Genomic DNA, 13,210 nt, shown 5'->3' with positions numbered 1-13,210 from the left:
TGTAGAAATGTTAAACCTGTACTTGTGACACTACCTAGCATGTCCTGCCTATAGTCTGAAATTCGTATCTAGGCACTGTACTTGTGACAATACTTAGCTTGTCCTGCCTATACTCTGAAATTCAAATCTAGGCATTGGTATAAATGTATCTATGACCTACCACTACATAGCATTTCCTGCCAGCACTGAATAAAGATTCTAGGCAGCGCTGTTAGTGCTATACAGACAAGCCCCCCCACTCCAACCGAGCAGTCTTCCACCACTGTTCCTCCACTCCAATAGATACATTATCACACTAATCTCTCTCGCCACACACCTGCTGCACGCACTCACCTCAGTGACTCCCCCACTATCATGTTGCCCAACCTACCATACTCCATTCACAATAAAGAGCCACTCACCTTCTCTCCCTGTGCCACACTCAGACTAACCATTCTAACAACCATCGCTTTAGCCTTCACAATAATGGCCCCCATTCCTCCTCACCCACACCTGGTACACCACAATCACGGCACTGCATTGAACTCACTCGTCATATTACCAGTCGATAACAGCACACAGTCTCAGCCCCCCATTCCAGCAGTCAGACTTCATAGACTTAGAACCCAAACACTTCCCAGACATCTCCTTTGTTCACCCACTGTTAAGCGGAAAAGCTGTGCAGTTCCCTCTAGGACCACTGCAAAAGATTTAGGGTTACAGGTGTTGGCAGTAAACCCACTTGGTAACTGTCTGTACCACACAGATTCACCTGGTAGCTGTGGCTGAGCAGTCAGACCTCTCTCAAGAAAATTTAGGCAGTATGTGGAGTATACAAAATAGGGCGGTTTACACAGTAGAACAAGCAAACACGGAACAGAGCTTGGGTGTAAAGATATATAGGTATTTATTTATAACAACACATCTATGGAAAACACTCTGGCACTAATACGGCAAACAACTTCAATTACAATTACTATAAGTAAATCAATCCCCCTAGCAATAGTTCGACAAGTCTAGGTTCAACGGCACCACTTATTTGCAGACAGAGGTGAATGCTTTAACCTAGATGGCACTCTAATATTCTTTAGGATGGGACAGAAAAGGCAGGGTATGAAATCAACTCGGTAACAACACTTTTACGAACAAATGCAAGGCAAGTAAGGCAGGGTCTACTGTAGATCGCAAAGTTCAGAGGCCAGGCCCACTCGGAGAGAGGCAAGGCGATATGACCCAAAAAAGTATCACAGTGGAAATGCACTTTGAGTCTTTGTCGCAAATTGTTATAGAAAGATCGGACCAGTTCAGAACAGAAAGTTAAGAAAGCTTGGAGGCGACCCATTGGAGAGGCGAGGATTAAGACACCTCACGCTACCCGTCACGAGGGAAGCCAGGCGGACACGGTACCTTGTATGTGGAGAGACAGCTCCGGCGGGGGCAGTTGTTCCTGGTGGTGGATGCAAGTCGGGGCTTTGCCAAAAGAAGAGATGATCTCGTCGTCGAAGGAAAGTTGAAGATTGTTGCACCACCAGGGAAGAGACCAGCCGTGGAGTGCTCCTTCACAAGGCACCACCTTTTGGTCGCGGTATGGGCTAGTGGCTATCCGGTTGCCGGGGTGCTCAGCACGGGCAATTCGACCACTACGCCCTGGAAGCAAAGAAGAAGCAAAGGGACTGGTTGTGCCCACCAGTCAGGGGAAGAAGACTCTCCTGCGGGGAGATCTCCTCTGTCGTCGGGAAGTGGTGAGTGGGTTCAGCAGGGCTCCACCGGAGGTGTCATCGTTGCAGGTCGGCTCAGCTTTACCCTCATCGCATTCTTAGGTCCTGTGGTGACTTCTGAAGATCCAGTCCCAAAAGCCATGCTTTTATGCAGAAAAACCCCCATTCATTCAGCCTAGCTGTCAATCAAAACACGCTAAGTGGTGAGCGGGGTGGCTCACCACTTGGGCCAATCACACCAGAGTGCGACTTGAGTTGGCAAGGCAACTCAGTCCGGGTGCCTAAACCCCCTCCCACCCCCTGTGGTACCCAGACAGAATGGCACCACTTTGGAGAGCTTCTGTGCAGAAGCCCGCCAAAAGTGGAACAAAGGGCTCAACCTTTGGTTTAGGAGTCACAGAGATGAACACAGACGCCATTTTAAAAACCGAGTTCTGGCAGAAAATACCAACCGATAGATTTGTTTAAGACAAATAAACCGGTGGTATGTTAGAGACTAACGAGAAAAAGTATTAACCTCCAACAATGGGAAGAATCCCATAGAGTTATATTTGGGGTCGAATATAACAAGTAGTTTCCACTGCCACCAGCCAAAACTCGACGAGGGGGGACGGGACAGTGCCCCCTCGAATAACAGACCCAGGGGTAATCGAATTACCCCTACCAGTACGTCCACAATAGGATGGTTTGTACTAGTTCTGTTAGTAAATTTAGGTCTAGTAAAGCCAATGGTGACTTTACATGCTCTGGGAGACAGTAGTCAGTCCCAGGGTATGGAGTCTATGGTGGGGGTCCTCTAGGACGCCCCAGTGTTACGGCACGGAGGGTGCGGTGTAACATAGCAAAACATATGAGACCCTATGGAGTAGAAGACCCCATAGCCCATAGAACACATGGACATTCAAAGGAATTAACCACATTTATGTCCAAGAGTGGGAGAAAAGAGTCCCACTCTTGGCATGATGGAAAAAAACAAACTCCAGAAATCCAGCAATGCTGCTGGGGGACTCACTAGGTTAGGAAATTCAGCCTAAACAGAGAATTCTCCCTAACACTCGCCCCCCCCCCCAGACTAAGGGACAGGAGGATTTAATCCACTCCTGGATGAATCTCATACCTCTAGTCGATGACATACATCCTAGAGAGACTATCAGCATTTTGGTGGTGACTCCCTGACCTGTGCTCAATGGTAAAATCAAACCCTTGCAGGCAGATCGACCATCTCAGTAGTTTTGGGTTTTCCCCTTTCATTTGCATTAACCAGCTCAAGGGTTGGTGGTCAGTCTAAATGACAAAAGTAGAACCATACAAGTATGGCCTAAACTTCTTCAGAGCCCACACGATAGCAAAGCACTCTCTTTCGATTGTTGCCCACCTTGTTTCAGGATCCTTCAGCTTGCGGCTGATGAAGCAAACAGGGTGCTCCCTACCTTTCCCATCCAGTTGACTGAGTACTGCACCTATTCCTACATTTGAAGCATCTGTCTGCACAATGAAAGTTTGGCGGTAATCAGGAGCTCTGAGTACTGGGGCTTGGCAAAGAGCCTTTTTCAGGTTTTCATAAGCCTGATTGCACTCCTCGTTCCATCTAACCTTTTTAGGAAATTTGGGCGAGGAGATGACATTCAGAGGAGAAGCTATGGTCCCATAGTTCTCAATGAAATTCCTGTAATACCCAGTGAGTCCTAAGAAGGCTCTCACCTGGGTCTGAGTAGTAGGTGTTGTCCAATTTTGCACAGCTTCAATCTTACTGAGCAAAGGCCTTATTTTTCCACCTCCTACCTCATGTCCAAGATAGACTACCTTACTCTGTCCAATTTGGCATTTACTCGCCTTTATGGTCAGATTGGCTCGTCCAAGAGCCTGCAAAACATCTCTTAGGTGGGTTACATGTTCTTCCCAGGAATTGCTGAACACTGCTATGTCATCCAAGTATGCCATGCAGAAGTCCTCCATCCTATTCAGAACCTGGTTTAGCATCCGTTGAAATGAAGCAGGTGCATTCTTCAGTCCGAAAGGCATTACCTTAAACTGGTATAAGCCAACGGAGGTAGAAAATGCAGTTTTCTCCTTGGCATGGTCTGTCAGGGCTATTTGCCAATAGCCTGACGTCAAGTCAAATGTGCTGAGGAACTTGGCGGCGCCAAGTTTATCCACCAACTCATCTGTTCTTGGCAAAGGGTGGGCATCAGTCTTGGTGACTGCATTAAGAGCTCTATAATCCACGCAGAATCTAAGTTCTTTAGATCCGGCCTTTGGTACTAACAGAACTGGGCTAGACCATGGACTAGTAGAGGGCTCTATTACCCCGAGATCAAGCATCTTGCTGACCTCACCTTTGATGTGGGTTCGTACGTTTTCTGACATTCGGTATCCTCTGCTTTTGACTGGCAGACAGTCACCAGTGAGTATGTCATGCTGGCCCCAAGGGGTCAAGCCTGGTGAAAGTGAGAACAGAGAGGCAAACTGATTCAACATAGATTTGCACTCTTCTTGTTGCTCAGGTGTCAGATTTGAAGAGAGATTTACTCCTTCAATTTTTTCATCTAAAGGTAAGCCTCTGAGGAGATCAGGAAGAGCTTCACTCTCTTCTCCTTCCTCGGATGATGCTAGAAGCAACGCTCCTACATCAGGTCTCGAGACATACGCTTTGAGTCGGTTGGTGTGGAAGACTGTCGGAGCCTCCTTGGGATTGCCCAAGTCCACCAGATAGTTGACCTCTCCGAGTTTACCCGCAACTCTGAAGGGTCCCATCCATTTGTCTTGCAAGGCCCTCTGCCTTGTTGGGATCATAACGAGAACTAGCTGGTCTTGAGTGAACTCAACCATGTTAGCCTTTTGATCATGCCAGTGCTTGGCCAAGGTTTGTCCAGCTTTCAAGTTATCGCTTGCTTCTGTCATCATGTGCGACATTCTCCTCCGGATACCTATCACATAGTCAGTCACTCTGACTGGCTTGGGGGAAGGAGCACTCTCCAACCCCTCCTTAATTAGGGCCAATGGACCTCTGACGGGATGACCATAGAGGAGCTCAAAGGGAGAATAACCTACTCCCTCCTGAGGGACTTCTCTATAAGCAAAGAGAGGCATGGCAGTAGAAGGTCCCACTTTCGTTTAAGGGGTTCTTCTAAAGCACCTATCATGCTCTTCATGGTTCGGATGAACCGTTCTACCAACCCATTGGTTTGGGGGTGGTAAGCTGTCGAGAACTTGTAAGTAACTCCACAGGTTTTCCACATGGCTTTCATGTAGTGGGACGTAAAGTTTGACCCCCTGTCAGAGATTACTTCCTTAGGAAACCCGACCCTGGTAAAAATACCAAGGAGGGCCTTAGCCACCCGGAGCTGTAACAGTCCTCATAGGAATTGCCTCAGGATACCTAGTAGCATGGTCTACTACAACAAGTATAAACCTGTTGCCTGAGGAGGTTGGAGGATCAAGGGGACCAACAATGTCAATCCCTACTCTCTCAAATGGGACTCCCACAACTGGGAGAGGCACTAAAGGTGCCACATTCTTGGCGCCAACCTTAACAGAGGTCTGGCAGGTGTGGTAGCTCCTGCAGTGTTTTTCTACTTCGGCCACTATCTTTGGACAATAAAATTAGAGAGATAGCCTTTCCTTGGTCTTCTTGAAACTCAAGTGACCAGCCAAAGGAATCTCGTGGGCTAACTACAAGAACTGTGGTCTGTTCTCTTGGGGTACTACAAGTCGTTTGTAGTCTCCAGGTGCAGACTCGGTCGGTTCACTGTAGAAGAGGCCATCTTCCCAAGGCAACCTGTATTTCCCAGGCTCTTGCCCTTCAGCCTGAGCTTCTGCCTGGTGGTGAAGACCTTCCAGAGTTGGACATTCCCTCTGTCCCTTACTGAAGTCTGCCCGGTTGGGTCCACCTTCTGCCAGTACGACTGCAGCTCAGGATGGTCAACAGGATCCAGATCTCCAATGAGTTCCTGGCCTTCCATTAGCTCTTCTTCAGAGTCTAACTCTACCACACAGGGTTGTACCTCCCTCTCAGCCGCAGCTGGAGGTGGAGTTACGGGTGTAACTTTGGACAACCGCGGGAAAGTACTTGTTAGCTGCACGGAAATGCTGGCTGCTGGTTTTGGTATAGAAGTCTTAGGTTTCCCTTTCGCTTCTGATTTCTTTGAGACAACAGCTGACAATTCCAGTGGAGCAGGAGTGATATCTTTCTTCATCATCTCCTGGAGATTTCCTCACATGGTTCTCTCCCTTGCAGGTCTGGTTAGCTCCTGTAACCGTTTACTAGGAGGTCTGGGGGTATGCGACACAACTCAGAGAGTTTTCAAATCGTTACCCAACAGAACGCATCCCGGTACCTCACTCTGTATGCTGACAGGTATCTTCACAGTCATGTCGTTACACTGGATGAGAACTGGTAATTGGGGAAGCATCTGCAAAGGCCCTCCAGCTAACTTGGTGAGGCGTTTGGGTGCCTTTGCAACATCCTCAGCCTGAAAAAACTATTTATCCACCACAGTTATGCTGGCCCCAGTGTCCCTAATGGCAGGAGTCTCCTGACCATTCACCTGGACACTGGGCCTCATTACGACCCAGGCGTTAAGGGTTAACGCCGTCGTTAACCCTTAACGCCTGATTCTGATTTTAACGGCTGCTTTTAGCAGCCGTTAAAATCCATGGCGCTAACCCGCCATGATGCTAATTACGCCACTGTAATTTACGGTGGCGTAATTAGCGCCTTCCCCACTCCCATTATGCCCTATGGGGCAAAAATGGAAATGGGGAAGGGAAAATGGGAAATGGGGATTTACCGCCCCACTCACCTTGGAATGGGGCGGTAAATCCGCCATCCACCATGGTGTAAACATAGTTTACACCATGGTGGTAAAGTTGGCGTACTTAGCGCCTGGGTCGTAATGACCCCCACTGTCCTTATAATACTCTTTAGTATTATCGGGGATAGAATTATAGACATCTAAATTCTGTTGTTCCCACAACCCCACAGACACTAAAGAAACACTGGCTGAGACTCCAATGGGTTCATCAGCCAGCAGTAGAAAGTTTCCAATTGCCATTTGGACTTCCTCCTCTGGAGCGAAGGCTAAGGAGACAAGCTGGACCCCTGAAGGTTTACCCTTACATCTGGGATCCCCTTTCACGTGGTCAGTCGAGCCACAAACAAAGCATTTACTGAATGCTTTCTGGAATGGTGGCTTGTTCTGGCCTCCTCCCAGTTTGGCACCAGAAGGCACACTATTCTGCTGCAGTTTTCCTTATGGCTTACCCTTCTGGTTTTGTTTGGGGCCTTCTTTGGAATTTGAGTTATTAGAATTCTCTTTTGAGTCTTTTTTAGGCTGTTTTCCCTCATCCTTTTTCTGAGTTGCTCCAGAATCCTTATGAGTAGCCCTCTTGGCAACCCACAAGTCAGCAGCCTTAGCTAGCTTCCGGGAATCCAATTCCTTCGACTCAGCCAAGTGCTGTCTGAGCTCAGGAGAACAGGCATCATAAATAGACTCCAACATAAAAAGATTCTTCATACCCTCATAAGTGTTCACCTTGTAACCCTTAATCCATCCCTCTAGGTTTTTCAACCCTTCACTCACCCAGGTAGCCCAAGGGGTACCATCATGCTTTTTGAGGGTTCTAAATCTCTTAAGATACTGGGAAGGGGTCTTCCCAAATCTAGCTATCAAAGGTAGTTTCACACTTTCATACTCTTTCCTATCCTCCTCCCCCAACTCCATTACCACATCAGTTGCAACAGGGGGGAGCCTAGAGAACAACCAGGTAAGCAACTCATTACCTGTGATGTTCTGGAGCCCATGATTGTACTCAAACAAACTCAGCCAATCCACCACATCCAACTTTGGTTCATACATACCAATTAATTCCTTCGGCATCCGGGGTCTTTTGGGACTGGAACTTCTAGAGGAGCCAGAGACAGAAGCAGTTTCGACAGACAACTTTTTCATTTCTAACTCATGCTTGAGCTCCATTTCTCAGAGCCTAAGAATTTGTTGCATTTCTTGGTGTTTCTGTTCAGTTTGAGCAGTAATCCTTCTGAATTCCAAGTCTATTTTCATTTGTTCTAGTTCAAGGGCTTGTGGGACCTGTTATAGGCCCTGTAGGTACAGCTGGTAAGGCAGACAGAGGAGCAGGGGAGACAGTTTCGTTAGCCTCTCCTTCCTCTTCAGCCTCTTCATCGCTATCATCAGAACTTTGATTTAGATCAACACCATTACTGTTATCTACATTTGCTGGAGAAGTTGGCTCCTCTGAACCGGTACCCAGACTTTGTTTTTCCAGCAATCTTGCTATCAGTTCTACTTTCTTGCCTCTTACCGAAAGATTCTCTTGTCTACAGAGAGCTCTCAAACTCTCAGTATTTTCACCTGACAAGGACTCTTGACTGTAAACTTCCATAGTAGACATGTTTTTTGAAAGTTGCTTTTTAGTGCTAAGCTTTGTGGTTAGTTATCCTAAAGTGTTGAAAAGCACTCTAAACTGTATACTCGATACAAATCCCACCGCTGTACACCAGTGTTAAGCGGAAAACCTGTGCAGTTCCCTCTGGGACCACTGCAAAAGATTTAGGCTTACAGGTGTTGGCAGTAAACCCGCTTGGTAGCAGTCTGTACCACACAGATTCACCTGGTAGCTGTGGCTGAGCAGTCAGACCTCTCTCAAGAAAAGTTAGGCAGTATGTGGAGTATATAAAATAGGACAATTTACACAGTAGAACAAACAAACACGGAACAGAGCTCGAGTGTAAAGATATATAGGTATTTATTTATAACAACACATCTATGGAAAACACTCTGGCACTAATACGGCAAACAACTTCAATTACAATTACTATAAGTAAATCAATCCCCCTAGCAATAGTTTGACAAGTCTAGGTTCAATGGCACCACTTATTTGCAGACAGAGGTGAATGCTTTAACCTAGATGGCACTCTAATATTCGTTAGGATGGGAGAGAAAAGGCAGGGTATGAAATCAACTCGGTACCAACACTTTTACGAACAAATACAAGGCAAGTAAGGCAGGGTCTACTGTAGACCGCAAAGTTCAGAGGCCAGGCCCACTTGGAGAGAGGCAAGACGATATGTCCCAAAAAAGTATCACAGTGGAAATGCACTTCGAGTCTTTGTCGCAAATTGTTATTGAAAGACTGGACCAGTTCAGAACAGAAAGTTAAGAAAGCTTGGAGGTGACGCAATGGAGAGGCGAGGATTAAGACACCTCACGCTACCCGTCACGAGGGAAGCCAGGCGGACACGGTACCTTGTATGTGGAGAGACAGCTCCGGCGGGGGCAGTTGTTCCTGGTGGTGGATGCAAGTCGGGGCTTTGCCAAGAGAAGAAATTATCTCGTCGTCGAAGGAAAGTTGAAGGTCGTTGCACCACCAGGGAAGAGACCAGCCGTGGAGTGCTCCTTCACAAGGCACCACCTTTTGGTCATGGTATGGGCTAGTGGCTATCCGGTTGCCGGGGTGCTCAGCACGGGAAATTCGACCACTACGCCCTGGAAGCGAAGAAAAAGCAAAGGGGGACTGGTTGTGCCCACCAGTCAGGGGAAGAAGACTCTCCGGCTGGGAGATCTCCTCTGTCGTCGGGCAGTGGTGATTCGGTTCAGCAGGGCTCCACCGGAGGTGTCGTCGTTGCAGGTCTGCTCAGCTTTACCCTCGTCAAATTCTTAGGTCCTGTGGCGACTTCTGAAGATCCAGTCCCAAAATCCCTGCTTTTATGCAGAAAACCCCCCATTCATTCAGCCTAGCTGTCAATCAAAACACGCTAAGTGGTGAGCGGGGTGGCTCACCACTTGGGCCAATCACACCAGAGTGCGACTTAAGTTGGCAAGGCAACTCAGTCCAGGGTGCCTAAACCCCCTCCCATACCCCCTGTGGTACCCAGACAGAATGGCACCACTTTGTAGAGCTTCTGTGCAGAAGCCCGCCAAAAGTGGAACAAAGGGCTCAACCTTTGGTTTAGGAGTCACAGAGACGAACACAGACGCCATTTTAAAAACCGAGTTCTGGCAGAAAATACTAACCGATAGATTTGTTTAAGACAAATAAACCGGTGGTATGTTAGAGACTAACGAGAAAAAGTATTAACCTCCAACAATGGGAAGAATCCCATAGAGTTATATTCGGGGTCGAATATAACAAGTAGTTTCCACTGCCACCAGCCAAAACTCGACGAGGGGGGACGGGACAGTGCCCCCTCGAATAACAGACCCAGGGGTAATCGAATTACCCCTAACAGTATGTCCACAATAGGATGGTTTGTACTAGTTCTGTTAGTAAATTTAGGTCTAGTAAAGCCAATGGTGACTTTACATGCCCTGGGAGACAGTAGTCAGTCCCAGGGTATGGAGTCTATGGTGGGGGTCCTCTAGGATGACCCGGTGTTACGGCACGGAGGGTGCTGTGTAACACACATAGCAAAACATATGAGACCCTATGGAGTAAAAGACCCCATAGCCCATAGAATACATGGACATTCAAAGGAATTAACCACATTCATGTCCAAGAGTAGGAGAAAAGAGTCTCACTCTTGGCAGGATGGAAAAAAACAAACTCAGAAATCCAGCAAAGCTGCTGGGGGACTCACTAGGTTAGGAAATTCAGCCTAAACAGAGAATTCTCCCTAACACCCACGACCATCACCTTAAGAAATTCCAGACTGGGGACCCGCTCTACGCCAACATATCAAACCAACACAGGCAAAAACACTGCCTCGACTTCATCACCATTTAAACCTGCCGCAGCACTACCACATACCAAACCCCACAATACAGCATACCACAACAAACACACAACATCGCTCCCTAATACAAACATACTTATAGGTACACAATACCCACCTCTCAAATGTGCACTACTAAACGTACGCTCGCTACCTGCACATGCCCTAGAGATAAATGACCTACTATCTACCCACGATCTTGACCTACTAAGCATCACAGAAACATGGCTAAATGATGCATCTTGCCCAGCTATTGCACTAGCCCTTCCCCCAGGCTATGCCATCATAAAACAAGACAGACCGGACAGGATTGGAGGGGGAGTCGCCCTTACCCACCAAGACTAGATTATCCATCAGGCTATCAGACCCTAGTACATGGGATGGAAACGCAGATATCCTCTAAGTTAAGCTTACGCTCTCTCCAAACAATGTAATTAATATCCACATCTTGTATAGACCTCCTGGACTCCCAGCGTATTCCAAGAGCACCTCTCTCACGGTCTCAGTAACAACATCAAAAATTCTTCTAAGATCCTCCTACTAGGAGACCTAAACTTAGGATATAATGACCCTAAAGTTAAAGCTGCCGCAACCCTAGCAAAAGAACTAATAGACTTAGGATTCTCACAAGGAGTACTCACCCCAGCCCACTCTAAGGGCTGCACCCTCGACTGGGTCATGGATCACAACTGTGCTTCCAACATTATCTCAACATTGCCTATCTTTGGACAGACCACACTTGCATTGAATTCCTCACACCCACTACCCCTATCCCCAAATCTCTCACTCACGTGCCAACTGCAACAACAAGAAGCTCAAAAAAACTTCATGCAGACAACCTCCGACCCCACCTCAATGCACCTTGCTTAGCACCCCCTTTCTCTCAGGATCCCAATGTGCTATCAGACTTCTTCAACAACACTCTCACCAATGCCATAAACTCAATAGCACCACTTGAAAGCAAGAAAGAAAAAAAATCATTTCACTGCAACTCTTGGTTCTCAGACGAACTCCAAACGCTACACGCACAAAAGCGTCAATCACAAAAAAACTGGCAAACTGAGGCTAGTGACCTCAATAAGAGTCTCTTCAAACAGATAGCACTACTTTATAAAAAAGCTATCATCACAGCTAAATCAAACTATTTTAACGAGAGGATTGCAAACTCGCAAGCCAAAGAAATATTCACAATCTTTAACGAATTAGTCACACCCCCAGCAACCACAGACGAGATAATTAAAGACAAGGCCTGGTGCGACAGCGTCCAGTCTGCTATGCTAAATAAAATAAAGCTCCTCCAAAATAAAATTCACAACCACTGCAAAGCCCTCCCTAAACAAAAGGCCAACCACCTAACTCAAGCAAAGAGTAGTAACCACAAACACACCCAATTCGCCTTCAGAGATACTACCGAATCCGAGGTCCTTGAACTTATCAAAAACCTCAAACCATCTCTTTGCAAAGGAGACATATTCCCCCCTAAAATTATCAAGGTGTGTGCCAACGAACTAGCCCCCTTGATTACTGCCTTCATTAACGCATCATTCAAAACAGGATCTGTACCAAATAGTCTCAAAGAAGCGTGGGTGCGACCCCTCCTCAAAAAAACAACACTTGACCCAGTGCAGCCCAACAACTACAGGCCTATAACGACATTTCCGTTCCTTCCGAAAATCTTGGATAAGGCAGCCCATAACCAGATACAATCATACATTGAAGCCCATTCCATACTGGGTAAAAGGTAATCTGGCTTCCGAGCGGGGCATGGAACAGAATCAGCCCTGCTTGACTTAAAAAATCAAATTGCACATATAATGGACAAAGGAAAACCTGCACTACTCCTCCTTCTCGATCTATCAGCAGCTTTTGACCTGGTAGACCACAAAACACTAACTACCCATCTCACTCAGGCAGCAAACTTCTCTAAACAAGCAGCATCATGGATCATATCCTTCCTCAAAGGTAGAGCCATGAAGGTTTTCCCCAACACAGCTAACGCCGACCCTACCACCATCAGTTGCGGTGTCAACCAAGGATCAAGCACAGCTCCCGCCATCTATAACCTCTTCACAAAACCCCTTTTCGACCTACTTGACGCACTGGGTGTTGCATATACCAATTATGCAGACGACACACAAGTACTCATACCTCTATCGGGTCTCTATCACCAAGACGCCACTGCCCTTCACGACATCTATGCAACCATCCAAGCATGGATGGCAGTCAATGGCCTATGTCTTAACAGGGAAAGAACTGAAATCCTTATCCTAGGCCAGAAGAACACAATAACAAAGCTAAACCACCAATACGCCAACTTTAACATAGATAACTCCACCATCACTATATCGTCCTCCGTTAAGACTTTAGGTGTCTACATTGACGCAAACTCATCGATGAACAAACATGTCAGCGCCATAGCCTTGGCATCAGCCTACAGCACCAAACTTATCAATGCCATTAAACCCTACCTGTCTGCTCCCAACTGTTTGGCAATAGCCAGAGCAACGATAGGCCACAAACTCGATTATTGCAACGCTCTCCTAGCTGGCACCTCCACTAAAAACATCCACAGACTACAAACCACACAAAGCAATGCCCTGAGAGCCGCTATGAACATCCCCAAAAGAGACCATATATCCCAAGCCAGACAAACAGCACAATGGTTACAGGTCAAAGACTGCATCAATCTCAAAATCCTTACTATCGCGCACAGATGCATCAACAACATTGCTCCCACATACCTATCTGAAGCCATATCAAGAACCACATCCACGCGCCCTAC

Source organism: Ambystoma mexicanum, chromosome 1q (genome assembly GCF_040938575.1).
Source record: "Ambystoma mexicanum isolate Mex_15411 chromosome 1q, UKY_AmexF1_1, whole genome shotgun sequence".
NCBI classification, from domain to species: domain Eukaryota; kingdom Metazoa; phylum Chordata; class Amphibia; order Caudata; family Ambystomatidae; genus Ambystoma; species Ambystoma mexicanum.
The sequence above is the reverse complement of the archived record's forward strand: the minus strand, read 5'-3'. Positions refer to the sequence as shown.